Here is a 16,471-nt window from a genome sequence, read left to right as displayed (position 1 = left end):
GTGGGGACACTTGAGATTGCAGGGGTGTGAACCGAAGGGCTGGGGCTGGTAGGGGTGGATACAGAAGCTTGGCTGAAACACACTTAATACCATTGAACCCGGGTGTCACTCCCCAACGGGAAACGTCGACACATAGGTCCCCAGTTAAGAAGAGTATAGAAACCACGGAATCATGTGTAGGTGGCGGGGCTCTGCGTGGGGTTGGGGGCGGTCACTGGCCTGCGTGCAGGGGTCGTGATGTGCACCGGCAAGCGGGGCCTCCCGCTGCCGGGCGCCGCGGGGTGAGGCCCCGGGCTCTGAGCGGCGCGGTGGGCAAAACGGCCCTCGGTTTTCCAAGCCTTCTTTCTCCGTCTCTGCTTCTGTCCCTCCTGTCAGACACCACGTGCATGAAGTAATTTCGTGTGGGGAACATTACCCCTGTCCCAGTAGAAAGCCGCTTCTCCGTTCCGCCAGCCGTGGCCACCGTGAGATGTGGGGCTGGGGCGGCCAAAGTGTCTTGTATTTTAAGAGAAGCCAAAAGTGTGAAACTGTGGGTGACATCCTTCATTCTTGGGAATTGTGGCTCCAATTAAAAACGAAAGTGAAACCAAACAAGTGATGTGGCAGAGGGTGATGGGCGGGATCTGGGGTGTGACCTCTGGAGGACGGGCTCTCCCCTGGGGAGGGTTTTGGCAGAAGCTCATCCTTCCAGGAAGGGGCCGTGGCTCCCCCCAAAACTGGGCCCAGAACGGGCCTCTCCCTTGCCCCATCTGTCACCCTTACCCTCCCCTTTGACACGAAGGGCAGAGGACCTCGGCCGCCCGGTCTCCAGATGCCATCGACTGCCTCGGCCATTAGCATCAGGACACAATGAGCCTCGGACGCTGGAGGGCGGGCGGTCTGTGGGCGGTGCTGTGGGGGGTGCAATGCTCCTGCGGCCAGAGCGGATCATCCCGGCTGTGGACTTGAGACGTCCCGAGGCTGGCGGGTGGCTTCCCTTACATTTGCTCTGTCTTTATCTTTGGCAGTGGGTGTCCTCTGAACGCATTAGCTACCAAAAAACAGTGCCTCAGCAGAGCGGGACCCGCACAGGAGTGGGGCGGGGGGGAGACTTCCACGTCACCCTCGCTGGGGCGGCCCTTCGTTAAAGGATCTGAATCCCAGCGCCCAAGGGTCGGCACATTCTTTGCCGCACATCTGTAACCGACCCCAGTCTGGGAAGACCCCACGACGCACAGCACAGCCTGTTTGCAGAATGGAGCCCAAAGCAGCAACAAGAAAGAGTGATCCACAAACAAGTACTGTGCTGTGCAGAATCGGCCCGACACGAAGGGCCCCTGCCATTGCAGTTCACAGGTGGAGGGTCCAGAGGCAGGCAAACCCAGCCCAGGTGTGGCCTTCTCTCAGCCAGGCACTGGGGTCCAAACAGAATGGGTGCCTGCCGCAGGGGAACATGGGTGCTGAATGGAGGCCAGATAGCAAGAAAGGAGGGTAAAGTGCACAGACACACGGGGAGAAAAATACAAGGGCAGGCGGGCGTGGGGAGTGCAGGTGTATTGTAAACAGAGGGGTCGCCGAGGGAAGGGAGGGTGTTTGAGACTTTGCCAGGTGGTCAGGACGCCCCTTTGTCTATGCAGACCCGGGCCCAGCAGCCAGCTCCCCAGGAGCCTCTGCAGCAGGCGGACCCCCACTCTGCTTTGCCTGTGCTTCCTGCCCTGTTTTGAAAACCGTTATTATCTTGTCATCAGAGAGACACAATCGGCACTTGTGTGTCAATGCAGATATGAGCCCTCCCCTTAGATCCCATTTCAATGTTGGAGTCACAAACCAGATACGTTTTAAAAAGCAGAATGTGTCTGGCCTGATAGCTGACTCCACCTGCAGTGGGAAAAGTCATAAGTAAACACTGAGCGGGGGTGACAAATGCACCATCCGTGGGCACAGCCAGGGCGAGAGCCGGGGAGGGAAGGGTGCACGGCCCTGCCATGCACACGGTACTCTGGGGGGGGGGGGGGCCCCTGCAGCAGCCACGGGGCCGGGGTTCCCCGCCGCAGACACTGCCCTCCCCGGGTGCCCCGGACATCCGCGCCCAGGGCAGACGACTCCCCAGTTCTCTGAGAACCCCGCCCTCGCTTTTGTCTGCTTGTCTGAGAACCGCCGCCCATGGGCAACCTGCATCTTCCAACTTTGTTTTTTCTGTCTAGTTTTTTGTCCTGTTATCAAGGGTGGTGAGTCTCCCTCAGATGCTCTACAGGAGGAGTTTGGAAAATGACTTTGGTCTGGGCAACAAGAAGCTACAGCGATACTGAAGGCATACGGTCACCTAGTGATCAGAGAATTTTTGTCCTGATTTCACGGCAGGAGAGTGATGACCCCAGAGCCAGGAAGCTGGCACTGGTCCTGCACAGTAGCTCCCGTCTCCGGCTGGCCGGGCGCGGTCTTCCTCATTGTACCATCTGCGGTCACGATTTTGATTAACATTTTCTTGGAATCAGCTTTGAACTGACACCCTTCTCTTTGTCTTTGAACACAACTCGTCCCAGACAATGTGATTATTCATGTTGGTTATGTAAGTTTTTTTCTTCTTAAAACACATTACTACAAGTACAGACCACTTAGCACGCATCAAACGTGTCACCTGCGCACCACAGGAAGCGATTCATGGACCCTGGCAAAGCATGCGCCGTGGACCCCGGCAAAGCATACAGGAGCTGGTGCCCTGTGCGGACGCCACAGTGTTGATGACCCTCGGGGCTTGAGGTGGGGTGGCCCTATTCCCCCTCCTCCAGGGAGTACCCCTGGACCTGCCGTCACACTTTTATTTGGAATGTGGATCGCCTGAAGTGTGTCGAACATGTTACTGACATAAACACACGCACGGAAAACAAAAGCCCCGCCTCCGCGTGTGTCCATGTGGGTTCTGTGACGACAGGGGTCTGTTTTGCTCACTGCTGTCTTCTCAGTGCCCAGAACAGTGCCGGGCACCTAGTAGGTCCTCAGTAAATAATAATGAATACGTGCGCGGATGAGTAGAAGGAGGAAACAGATTCTCTCCTTCTGGCCTTGTTTTCTTTTTCTATCTCCAAACCTCAGTGGGGCTAAAGTGATCCTTTAATGTGCAATGTGATTTTGTCACCGGCTCCTTAGGCTATCTTGTGACCCGTCCTGGTTTGCATGAGTCTGTAGAATCGTGCCCCCACCCAGTTCCAGTGTCGAAGCCCTGACCCCCCAGTGTGATGGTGTTTGGAGAGGGGCCCTTGAGAGGTAATTAGATGGGGTCATGAGGGTGGGCCTCAAGATGGGATCACTTCCCTATCAGAGGAGAAAGAGGGGCCAAGTGAGGACACAGGACAGAAGCTGGTTGTCTACAAGCCAGGACGAGGGACCTCACCAGCAGCCAGACTGGCGGGCACCTGGACCTCATACTTCAGGCTCCAGAGTTGAGGGAAATACGAGTCCGTCCGTTAAAGCCGCCCCGTCTGTGGTACACTGTTATGGCTGCCTGAGCTGGCGTAAGACATGTGACGGAGGCCAAACCCCTTAGGAGGATATTCAGGGTCCCATCTGCCTTTACTTAGAAGTCGCACCTGCACCTCCAGTCCCTTCATGCTGGACCCGTCTGTGTGTTCTTAGATGCGCTAAGTTCTCTTCTCTGCAGCTTTTCCCCATGCTGTTCCCTCTGCCTGGAATGCTCTTCCTCCACTGTCCCCTGGGAAGCTCCTCAAGGACTCGGTGTCCTTCTCACATCCAAGAGATGCCTTTGCCGACCACCTTCTCCTCCGTCCACCCTTCCCTGTGTCCCAAAGTGCGTGTGATTGATTTCCCCCTCGTATCAGCCAGGACGGGCAAGTAACAAATTAATCTTGAAGCCTCGGTGATTTCACACAGTCAAGGTCTGTTTCTCGCTTGGGTTCACATGTTCAGAAACGTTCAGTGGGGTCCCCCTTTCCCCATCATCACTTAGGGACTCAGGCTGTCGGAGGCTCCCCTTGTGGGCACAGATAGGGGCAGAGAGTGTCCAGAACTCACTCTTGCCCCTTAACTACCCTGAACTGAAGTGCTACATGTCACTGCTCACCATCGATTGGCCAGAGCTAGTCACCTGCCACCAACCTAATGGGAGAGAGGTGGGAAAATGTATGAATTTCTCTTGTGCGCCCAGGAAAAGAAAAATAAAACAGAATGGTGTCTGCCATACATACATACATACATACATCATAGAACATTCTACATGACTTGCAACTGCCTGTTTATTTTCTGCTCATTCCCCTCCCTGACCGAAGTTCCTCTGGTCCCCAGACTTTAGTTTTTCCCCAGTTTTACCCTTGGCACCCAGCATAGTGCTGTCCTGAGGGGCCATGGGGGTTTGAGAGGGTCCCCACGGCCCGCCCGGCCTCGTGCTCTGAGAAGGCCACCTGCTCTCCCAGGCGTGGCCCTGATCTCTCTGATGCCCTATGTGCATGTGCCGCCTGCCGTGAGACCGCTTCTTCGTCCGTCTCCTCTCACTGTCTCCCAGGACGTCAGAAGATGCTGACGCTGATGGAAAAATCCTCAGGCCACTCCATCTGTCTTGTCTGGTTTTCATTGTGTATTTGCGCTGTTATCTTTTTTTTTTTTTTTTTTTTTTTGTCCAATAAACAAGAAGAAAGCAATGAAGTAAACAGTGTGAGGTTAAAGGATTTCCAAAAAACGAACAATACCCGTGTTCTGTTTGGGGAATGTGAGTCCTTAGTTTACACGGACGGCTGACTACACAGCGTTTGGGCGACAGCCAGCTTTCCAGGGTGAATAAGCACCTCAAAAGGGACAAATATTTTTCGCACCCTGTCAGTGAAATAGAGGCTCAAATACTGAGAAATAAATATATAGAAAGGGAAGAAAGAAAGAAAAGTCAAGGAGACCCTGACGACCTTCATCTCCAAAAGAGCTAAAGACAAGTTTTGTAGTACTCTTCGTTATACTGAAAAGAGTTTTACTCTAACTCCCCTGTGGTGCTGCTCCCAAGTGAATTTTTCTAAAGTATCTCTCTTGAGATTGAACCGGGGACTTCACTCCTTAGGCCTGTTTCCTCATCTGTACAATGGAGGTAACTACAGGTCCTCATTCACAGGGTAGTTATGAGAACTAAATGGGTGGATCTATGCAAAGATCCTAGACTAGGGCCTGGTACCTGTGGGTTCCATGTGCTGTTCATTGTCACCACCATCACCACCATGATTCTCATCCTCATTATCACCATCACCACCATCACCACCACCATCCCCATCCCCATCATCATCCCCATCACCACCACCATCATCATTATCCCCATCCCCGTCAGCAGCACCGTCACCACCATTACCATCATCACTGTCACCATCGCCATTACTATCGTCATCGCCGTCATCGCCATCAACACCAGCAGCAGCAGCAGCAGCAGCATTACCATCAGCAGGTACAAACTTCATCTGACGGAGGCAATGAAACCAGGTCTCAGGGAACCACCCTCTGGGTAGTGTTAGACGGTGGCCGTTCAGTGGGAGATCAGCTTGACTGCTGAGCCCTGGCCTAAAATTTCAGGATCTTGTTGTTTACCTGGCTTTTACCCCCATGAGGCACAGCCATGGGAGGCCGTACACCCCACACACCCATGCATTTGACCTCTTTCTTGAAAACTCCCTGATTCTATTCTGCTGTAAGGACCATGACGTAAATGTGGTGCTTGGCTGGACAGTTCTCAAGAATTCAAGCAGTATCAGACTTGATCCTCTATTGCCAGGGTTGCAGAAGAGCAAACGCCGGAATGTCAACAGTGGCCACCCCTGAGAGCGGTATTAAAAATAAGGTGCCCGCATGTCTTGGTTGGCCCCAGTCAGCCTTGGTTTATGCCTAGCATCTGGCGTCATTATTCACAGTGCCCCTTCCCATTGCCAAAATGTCTCAGTTTGGATAATAAATTATAGGAGCACCATAATTTTGAGTGATTTCTATGTTCTTTTGGCTCATTGTTTTCTAAGCTTTCAACAGGAAACTTTTGTCATTGAGTACAACAACACAAGCGACACAGTCCCAGCCCAGGTGCCACTTTCCCCAGAAAAAGCTCTCTGTGCCCCCAGCACGGATCACTCGAGGCAGGATGCTTGAGTCCCCGGCTGTGTTCCTTGCCAGACACATGGCAGGTGGGCATTGAATACTGGCTGTCCAAGAGCAGGTTGGGAAGCCTCACCCTCAGCTTTTGGGTAACGGCTGTCCTACTGGCAATGGTGAGAAGTGAAAACAGTCCTAATATAGACATAACACACAGCCTTCTCCCAGGATGCTGTCCCATTTGCTGGGAGGTGTAAGGCGAGGCTTGCTCACGCCCCCCGAGAACTTTGGCTCGCTCTGTCTGCCTGGTGCTTCCATCCAGTGGAGGCTCTTGATGCGGGAGCAGAAAAAAGTTAGCCCAGGAACCACGCCCAGGACTGAACTGCTGCGTCTGCACCTTTATACTCTGTGGGGTTTTAATAAACTCCCGCCTGCTTTTGTAGGGATTTTTTTCCGCCCGCCTTTGAACTACCTTAGAACAATAACGTGCTCTCTTTTGACAGGTTGGCCCGGTGGGAAGATTGACCTTATTTCCATTCTCCTACTGAAAGTGACAATGCAGCCAAGTGCCACTTCTGGGCCAGGGGGACGCTGTGATCAGATGAGAGACAGGTTCACGCCGCTGCAGTGACCCTCTGGAAAAGGAAGCAACCGGGCATTTCCTCTGCACATTGTCTTTCTGCAAAATTACGAGTAAGGAATATTTGTACTGGATTGATTTTCCTTCCTTGCATGCCAGCAAAAACTTGCTAAGTTTAAGAGAAATGGAGAAAAAGTCTGCATTATTACATGTTAATGGGCAATCATGTTCAAGCAAACCAAAGTGCCTGATGACTTCCCCAGTCCCACATCTGCCCAGGGGCCATAACCACCCACACACCTAGAGGCCTCAGCTGTTCCGGGTCGCCGACTTTAGGTAAGTTGACTCTCACGAAGTGGTTTTGTAGCCGGCCGCCCCTGGGGGCCCCCCTTCACTTGCTGCCGTGTCTCCCTGGACGGCTCCTCCTAAGGTTTGGCTTGGTTGTGACTTTCCGGGACACCTCCCCTTGCCACCCCCAGTGCTCTGTTTCTCCCCATGCCTGCCACGGCCTTTAATGGTGCCTCCTGCTGTTTGACTTGTCCATTTGCTGAGTCTCCGTGAGGGCTGGGACTCGTAGTAGTCATTACTGTAGATTCATTTCTGAGTGAGTGAATGCATGAATGAATGAATGAATGAATGAATGAATGAATGAATGAATGAATAGTGGACGGATTACAGCTTGAAATGCCCGGTTCTCAAAGGCACAGTGCTTGTTGCTTCGCAGGGGACCGGGCTGGGCCGTCTCCAAGTTTCCTTCCAGTTTGTGATTCCAACACCACCCAAGGCCCTTTCTCTCCCCCAACAGAATCCACGACACCGGCTCAAATCCACCCCCTGTGGAAACTCTCCCCAAGCCCTCCCCTATCACGCACTCAGCACACAAACGTGCACTGAGCGCCAGCCGAATGCGAGCACAGCACTTGGAGGGGGTTCCCTGTGGACAGCGCGTGGAGGGGAGCAGGCTGTCCTGGGGAACAGAGACGCGGACGCAAGGAGCTGGGGGACACGTGGGCTCTGTGGGTGAGGGATCTTCCCTCCCTCACCCAGTCTCCTGTGCTAGACTGAGTTGGGGGTCTTCTGACGGAACCAAAGCATCTTAGTTGTGCAGATTTCCTCGTGTTTAAGACACTGTGCTCCGTGCCAGCTGGAGCCCCGCAGACACTCTCTGAGGCCTTTTCTCTACTCAGCGTGGGAGCCACACGGCTTAAGCGGTCAACAGCTCCATCCAGCACGAGGGCAGGGAGAACTGCTGGGTCACAGCTCCCTTCAGGAGGGCACTGAAAAGCAGGCGGCAAGGAGACGCTTAGGAGAGGAGGCCCACTAGGAAATGAGGGAGGGAACATCCATGGTGTACGTTTCGTCTTGCACGCATGGGCTATTTACCAAGGGCACGGGCAGGCAGTGTTCGTAGAGATATCGGTGCTCCGAGTCAATGCCTAATACCCTGCCGGAGAGACCCATCTTCTGACTTCCTGACCCAGAACATCATGCACACTCACACCCGCATGGTCACACACCCACATATTCACATGCACCCACACATCCACACACTTGCACACACCCACATGCACGCTTTTGCAAGCACACGCTCACACACCCCCACAGTCCACCCGCAACCCCACACACTCACACACTTTTATAAGCACTCACACAGATACACCGACACTCACATACCACTCACATATTTTCACCCACACGCATTCACACACAAACACAATTGACACACCTGCACAAAGTCTCTCTCTCTGTCTCTCCCACTCTCTCTCTCTCATACACACACACACACACACACACACACACAGACACACACACTCCAAGAGATATTATCAAACCCAAGTCATCCCCCTCTTTTTTCAGAAAAGTCTCTAAAAAGCTGCGTTCCCAAAATAAGCAAAACATGTGAGGTATGGAACACACCTTGTGGAAGGGCTGGGTTTCATTGGCCAACCGGTAAATCAAAACACATGGAAAAGTGCTACATTTAGGAACACACTGCGACTGTATTACTCCTCGTTTTACTGGCACATCTCTAATCGGAACCAGCTGGTAATAAAGACTAGAGGTCACAGGAATCCACCCTTTGTTGAAAGCTGGGCCGGGGTGGATGCTGGAAGCTGACGAGCACCATGCAAACAGCTGTAATTGACTTGTGAGGTCAGGCTCTGGGTAGGACTCGGGGACAGAGGTGACGCTACAGCTGGTGCATAAAATGCTGGGCTCCTGGTTACCTGTGACTGTGTAAAGAGGAGCCAAAGAGAAAGGCGCCGGTTTACGAGGTTCCCCGCTGTGCCTGCCCCTGTTGACATGTCTCGGGCAGCTTTAGAATTGCACACTCTGGGCTAGCTCTTGGTATTAATTACAGTAATCGTAATGATGACGCCCTTGATGATGATGATGATGATGATGATGATGATGATGATGGTGCTGCTGTGGCTGATGGTGATGATGGTGATGGCGATGGTGGTCATGATGGTGGTGACAATGATGGTGATGGTGGTGACAATGAAGGTGATGGTGGTGATGCTGGTAATGATGATGGGGATGATGGTGATGATGATAATGATGGAGGTGGTGATGATGGCGGGGATGATGGTGACGGTGGTGGTGCTGATGAGGACGATGATAACGACGGTGATAATGACAGCAACCGTCAGTGACCCAAAGCGCATGGAGCATCTCCTCATCAAAGTGCTACAGTGTTCATGCTGTGAGAGTTGTGAGCCCGACATCATAAATGCGGTAACTTTCCTTTTTCCCTTGTGATGTATCGATTTTACACATTTTCCCCCCAAACAAGGAAACTGACTTCTGAATTGTGAACTCTAGAAATGGAACATACATACTTGCCACCCCAGTTCCCCTTCCTGCCTCTAATCAGCGCAATAGGTCCACCCTTTGGAAAATTGTGAAACATTAGGAGGGTCTGTAGCATATTTTTAGCAGCTGACACCGTTCTACCCCTTCCTCTTCCCGCAGGGTTGTGAGATACGTACCTTGTATAACACGCATCCTTTAACTTTATACACAGATTTTAAAAAGAATTCTATTAATTTGAGACCTTCTGGAGGGTTCAGCATCGTAGGTGGCACTGCTAGTCTAGACCTGGGGCCAAGACACCATCTACTCGCTTGCTGCGTCTTCTCCGGGGCCTGGGCGGGCCTTAGTGACCTTCTTACACAGAATCTGCAGCTACAGTCACATTTCCTCTTGACACAGGGTATCTGGGATTCAGGACTGACTGCTGGAAGTCGGTGACATGAAATGGATCTGTCATTCCTGGAGATGTTGTAAAGAAATAACACCAGGTCCTTCCACTTAAAGCTCAATCCCTTGACTTCCACTGACCCTGTAGCGAAAGTGTGGGGTTGATCAGAATGCACTGCATTTCTACATCATGAACGTACAAAGATTGAACCACTTTGGTGGTGAGTCCTCTGTGCTCAGCTCATTCCATCCATTCAGGAAAACTGTTTGCAGTCAGACAGTCGATTCACTTTAGCTGTCAAGGTGGCCATGTGTCTGCTCTGCTTACAGACCCTTGCTGAGAAAAATGCCCCCTTCAGAGCATTGCCCCACCCCCGGCACTGTGCTCCACACCACTTTGCTGTTGGAATGTAAGCTCCACGAGGGCAGGGACTTAATCTGTCTCATTCCCTGCTGTGCCTCATTGTCTTGAACTATACCTGGTGCAAAGACGTTCAGTGTATTTATTGAATCAGTGAATGAGTGAGGGGCACCGACAGATTTCTGAGTCCCTGGATAGAAGGGTGACATTCTCTTGGGGAAAATGTCCAGCTACGGTATCCCCTTGGCTATCTCCTTGAATTTGGAGAGAACAGCAAGGAGAGGAAGCCCCAACTTGTATTTCCAATAAGAAATGCATGATTTTTACATTTCTTTTTGTGACCGCGGGAGCCCCCTTGTGATGAGTCACCTGCAGGCAGAGGTGCAGCTCTGGAAATCGGGGCGGCCCCTGACTGCAGTACGCCTTTCCCGCCATTTTTGGAGCTGGTGCCTATGAAGGGGACACACGAGGGCTTCACAAGCGGACCCGACAGAGCGTGGGCCTGGGGGTCTGACTTGCTTTCCTGGCATGTTCCTCCTGCTTTGCTAAGGCAACGACAGGGTTCGAGCTCCTCTCTCACGAATCAGGCCTCTTGGCCTTTCCTGGCTCCGGTTTCGGCACCGTGTTGGGACCTGCCTCCACGGCAGGCTGGAAAGGGAGGGAACAGAGCTGTGTGTGTCTTTGGGGCAACAGGACAGGGATGTAAGAGTCTGGGGCTTCCAGACAGAAGAGCAAACACACCCCTCCCCGCCCACTGCTGGATGTGGGCAACTGCTGGAGACCTACTTTGCAACATCTCTGGGAAGACTTTGCAAGACCTGAGGATGATACTGGTTTCCTTGGTGTGTCTGATGGATTCCAAAGCGGGGCATTTGCCGTGTTGAAGCTTCCTTGAAGCGACAAGGGCTGTCTTCTCTCAATGAACAGGATGCGCCGGGAGATGGGAATCTCCTTCTCATTAGGCATGATCCTCAATGCCTTAGAGGACCCATGTTGGCGAGGAATTTAGAGGGAGCATGGATCCCGAACGAGTGAAGTCTAATGAATGAAAACAGTCCTTTCCACACCCCTCAACCCTCTACCGAGCTGGTAAGGTGTCCAGGTGGATTGCTGCCAAGAATTTGGACCCTCACTCTGGAATGAAAAGGACTGAGAAACTTCTCTTGCCTTCAGAAAAGACACAGCTCTCCTTCTCTCTATCCCTGGCCTTCCCTCCAGATGCGCCTTTTAATATTGTGGTCCCCAAAGGGAATGTGAGACCACGAGCTAGCTCACGAAGGCCCTCAGTGGGGAAGGCTGGGCCGTAATGACGTTAGTGCAAACCGGCATCATTTTTTTCAATGTCAAAAGGAGTGTCAACACCAACGATCTCACCTTCCTTTGTCCTAAAAGAACACGGATTTTGTGCAAAAAGGCAAAATGCCCAGCTCTCGCACTGTCACTCCCAGCCTCCCTCACCACTGTGGGATCCAGAGCGGCCGCCACCATCGCCTTCATTAACATTGTCTCGGTGAGGACGGAGGGAGAGTGGGTGGTGCCGAAGGAGCCCTGAAGCCACCCGTTGGTGCCGAAACTGACAGAGAGGCATCTGTGACCAAAAGTGACAGCCGCGGAGCCTGGGTTCACATCCCAACAGGCGCCAGGTGTGCGTCCCGGGACAAGTGACTCCTCCCGTGCTTCAGTTTCTTCCCTGTCTGCAAAGCAGGGGTAATGATGGCACTGATGGAGGGGTGACGGGAGGGCCAGAAGACTGGGGGGGGGGGCGCTGCTACTGAGGGTGTTGTCTTTGCCCCTATCGCCACTAGGAATCACAAACCCGCTTCATCTGCCCTTCCCAGGACTTCCTGGTGTTGCTGGCGGTCATTCCGTTTCTTTTCTCGAGTATGTCCTCGCCCTAAATCCAAGAAGACGCTGTGGAGACGCTCATTTGCTCGGCACAGACCAGGGTGGGTGCCCAGGTGCAAACGAAAGAAGTCGGGCTGTTCTGGAAAAGAGGAGGACTGGCCGAGGGTGGGGGGCGGAAGCCGGGGAACAGCCTCCGTGCACGTGGGCCACGCGTCTTCCTCAGCGCGCGCAGGCACGCACACACCTGCCGCCTGGCCCGTGGTCTGCCCGTTCTTTCTCCCGAAGTGCCCCGTGCCCCCTCTGCCGAGTCAGCCCCCCGCTAATACGGGAGCAGTAGACTGCCACTGTGTGCCCAGGCGGTGTTTCATTTACTTTCCGTGACGCCTCTGCAAAGCAAAGTAGCCACATCGCCTCCGTTTTACAGATGAGGAGAGTGAGGGGTAGAGAAGGGAGTTCGTGGTGCCCAAAGTCACCCAACCAGTGCTCAGCAGACACCCCAGTCCCTTCTCCCCACTGGCTCCTTGAGGCGTCTTGGGGTTCCTTGGAACCTCGTTCGAAGACCACGGCCCTAGCCACTCTGTCCCGGGTCTGTCCAGTCTGCAGTGTGGTTACCAACGGGGCTTTGGTCGTCTTTTGTCGTGCCGAGGCGCTAAGGGGCAAAAAATGCAGCGTGCGCCGTGCCCAGCGGGGATCCCCAGGTGCTTTGACGGCGAAATGCTTTCCTTCCTAAATCTGGAAGTGGCTGGTCTTCCCCACAGGCACATTCTTGCCCACCCACAAAGCCTGGGACCTAAAGTTCTCTGGTTAACAAGCCCCCGAGGGCGCCGCGCTGAGGCGAGCAGGTACTTTTCAGGCAGCTGGTTGGAGCCCGACGCGAACTTTCCGCTGGCGCATCCCAAGGGGCAGCTTGGCTCGGTCTCCATGGCGACAGCATCAACAGGAAAAGGAGCAGGGGCCTCTGCCGTCCTTGGCGGGACGGTTCCCCATTTCCCTTTAGGTCTGGCGCTGCCTCACCGATGGAATAAAAATGGAACGCGGGATATATTTACACTTGCCGAGTTAGCAGCTGAAAAGCTCATGTGTTTGCTGAAATGTGCACAAAAACGAAATCTCAACTCTGCCACTGGCCCTGCTCCCACTCACCACAGGGTGTCTCCTGATTATTAAATGTGTGTTTGATAGAAGTTTTGACAGCTATCTGGTCTCAGATGTGGAGCTACAAGTTAATTCGGAGTCCCAGGCGATACCTTCATAGGTGTCTGTCGTCGGTTAGTGGTGATGGCCCGTCTCCCCTGGAGGAAGAGGTCCCTTCCTCACGCAGGAGGTGCAGAAAAGGTATTTGCATGGAGACAGTGGGGGTGGTACTCCTGGGCTCCCCCTGCTTCAGGTGCCGGGGGGAGCTGGGCATTGGCCAAACCAAAGAGACTTCCAAGATGGGACTTGGGCAGCCTTCCAGGATACCCTAAGTCCCGGGGCACGGAGGAGAGCTGAAGACACGTGCACGAGAAGTAGACAGACCCAGCTTTCCGACTATGCTTTAATTTGCCAAAGTCTATGCTCTGAGGTGGGGTGGGAGGCATTTATTGGAACTTTTACCGGCTGTCCGTAAGCTAAGGCTCACCCAGGAAGCTGTAAGATGTGGCTCTGTCCTCCCAACTGCTGGTAAAATGTGAGATTCTTCTCCCACCAAAAAGGGGTTCAGGAATCTACATGTTCATAATATCTGGCATTTCTGATACGGCTGTGAGTGAGTCACATGTTGAAAAACAAGCCGTTGAGCTGAGGTTCTCAAACTCTAGCACACCCTGGACCCCTGCAGGTCATGTGAAAACACAGGTGTCCAACCCTCCCCGCAGCCTCTGACGCAGCAGTTCTTAGATGGAGCTCTAGAATCTGTACTTTAAATTTTTTTTTTTTTTTTTTTTTTTTTTTTTAGTTTTTAAGCAAGCTCTCCACCCAGCGTGGGGCTGGAACCCACAACCCCGAGATCAAGAGTCGCACGCTCCACCGACTGAGCCAGCCGGGAGCCCCTAGAATCTGCGTTTCTTTTTTTTTTTTTTTCTCTTTTTTTAAATGTTTACTTATATTTGAGAGACAGAGAGTGCAAGTGGGGAAGGGGCAGAGAGAGAGGGAGACACAGAATCCGAAGCAGGCTCCAGGCTCCGAGCTGTCGGCACAGAGCCCGACACGGGGTTCGAACTCCCGAGACGTGAGATCATGACCTGAGCCCAAGTCGGACGCCCAACCGACTGAGCCACCCAGGCTACCCTGAGAATCTGCATTTGTAACAAGTTCTCAGGTGAGGCTTTGCTGGTGTCCCTGGGACTCCACTTTGAGAAAAAAAAAATCTTTTCCCGTCTTGGAGAAAAAAAATCAGCTGGGTCATGTCAGAGCCTCGAAGGAAGGACTACCATGCCTTCCTCATGTTTGTATCCTCCAGCAAGGATGAGTGATCTCATTCTTGGCTAATTGAATTCAGCTTGAGGATTTTTAGAAAGTTCCAGTGACGTTCTAATCTGGGTGGTTGGGGGAGGTTCCCAGCGTCATTGTGTTTCGAACAAGCTGTCCTCCCCCAGGTGCAGCCAGAACCGAGAGCCCACACCTCAATATCCTTCGCACTGAAACGAATTTCAGTTTTTATGTCGGTTCTTTGTTGAGTGCCCATTGTCTGCTTTCACTGGACAGTTCTGGATAGTTACGGATGGTTATCACGTCATCAAGTGCCTACTGTCTTCCGAGTACTGTGCGAGAGGGTGGGGATGGCAGAAAGGGGCAGGGCGTGAAAACCTTCCGGAAAAAGGCAGAATCCGAGCTGAACAGTGCAGGCAAAGGCAAGAAGCCCATTCCAGGCTGATGCGACAGCCTCCCGGTGCTCAACCCTGGAACGGCATAGAATATTCAGGAAACCTTAGCAGGCTCGTGTTGCTGGAGCATGGAGGGTGACGGAAGGAGAGACGTTTAGAAGCCTTTGGAGCATCAGATTATAGTTAATTTCCCCCAGATGGGAGCTGGAGGTGTGGCCACCAGCCCTGTTGTGGCCACAGGGTGGGATGGGGCCTCACCCCTGGGGGACAGGAAGCCAGCGCTTTGAGTTGCCTTCCTTTGAAAAGCACGGACTCTGATCTTTTCCCGTGAACCTCTGGCCAGGGTCCGTGCTAGAGCCCCGGCGTCCTTCTCTGAGGAACGAGCAGGAAGATGGGGAAGACGGACAGCTTGCTGGGAGAGTTGGTCCCTGATCGCCTTCCTGTCTCGCGTGCGGGTCCCGCTGTCGGTGAAGTGACCTTGGGCGGGAAGTGAAGGCCTCTCTAGCGCTGTCTTCAGAAAGTCATCTTCAGGGAAACCCTGGAGGCCACAGCTTTCCGCGGCTCTTCTCTGGAGCGCCTGGCGTCTCCCAGGCTCTCGCGCAGCCCGCCTCCTCACCACGCCCCCCAGACACCCTGTCGCAGAGGGAGGCGCCGGCCAGTGGGGTGGGCAAAGTCAGACTCGAAAGGAGGAACTCAGGACATCTTGGGTGTGGGGGTCCTTGGGGGGCTGGCTTGAGAAGGGTCAGTGGCCGAGCGGAGCCTTGGACCCCCGAGGCCAGGGCGGGGCTCTGGGCTGTGCATTCATCTGTGGGGCACCTCGCTGTCCTCTGGTTGGCGTCCTGTCCCGTCACTTGGGCAGCCAGTGCCCTGCATTAATTCGTCTGTTTTCAATACTCGGTGCGTTTTCAACTCTCCTGTTTGGACTCTAACTTACACAGATGGCAACTGGGTTTCCTCTTGTGTTGTGACAGGAAGAAAGGGGACACTCGGGGACCTGCAGTTTGTTCACAGAGTATCCGGGAAGAGTGGCAGGGCCCGTAAGCCTCGTCGTGGAGGACGGTGGCCGTGATCTGAGGGCCGTGGGCAGCCCCTGCCATGCTTCCAGAGGGTTTGGGGGGTGGTGTGGCACGATCAGACGGTCCCCATTAGGGGAGGCATGAGAGCCAGAAGCGCAAGGCAGATGCCGGGAGTGTCCTGAAATGAAGACCCGACTCTCACAGGCCAGCACGTGCCAGGGGCCCAGAGAAATGGGATCCCAGGGAGCTCGTGGGCACAGGCTCCCAGATTTCAAAGGCCAGTCTCTTTGGGGGCTCTTCTCACCCCTCCTGTGAAACGGAACAGTGTATCAGGGCCTGGGTGTCGAGGGGAGGGGACTCCAGGAGCCAGTGAGAGGCGGAGGGGGACGGGGGGCTACGGCAAAGCCAGCAACAAAGAGCCCAGTGACCCAGCGAAGCCTGAAGCAGCCCAGACATGAAAGGAATATGCTGGAAAAATTAACTCAGTGTTTGCTTTGGGAACCAGTCTGACGGCTCTTAATCCAGTGGGTGTGTGTGTGTTGCAGCTCACGGGACGTCCCAGCTCCCCGGCAGGGCGACAAAGAGCCGTTTGTGAGGTTTGCATCCACACCCCAGC

Source organism: Herpailurus yagouaroundi, unplaced genomic scaffold, assembly GCF_014898765.1.
Source record: "Herpailurus yagouaroundi ecotype Mexico unplaced genomic scaffold, PumYag 190, whole genome shotgun sequence".
Lineage (NCBI taxonomy): Eukaryota > Metazoa > Chordata > Mammalia > Carnivora > Felidae > Herpailurus > Herpailurus yagouaroundi.
Note: the sequence above shows the minus strand (reverse complement) of the source record.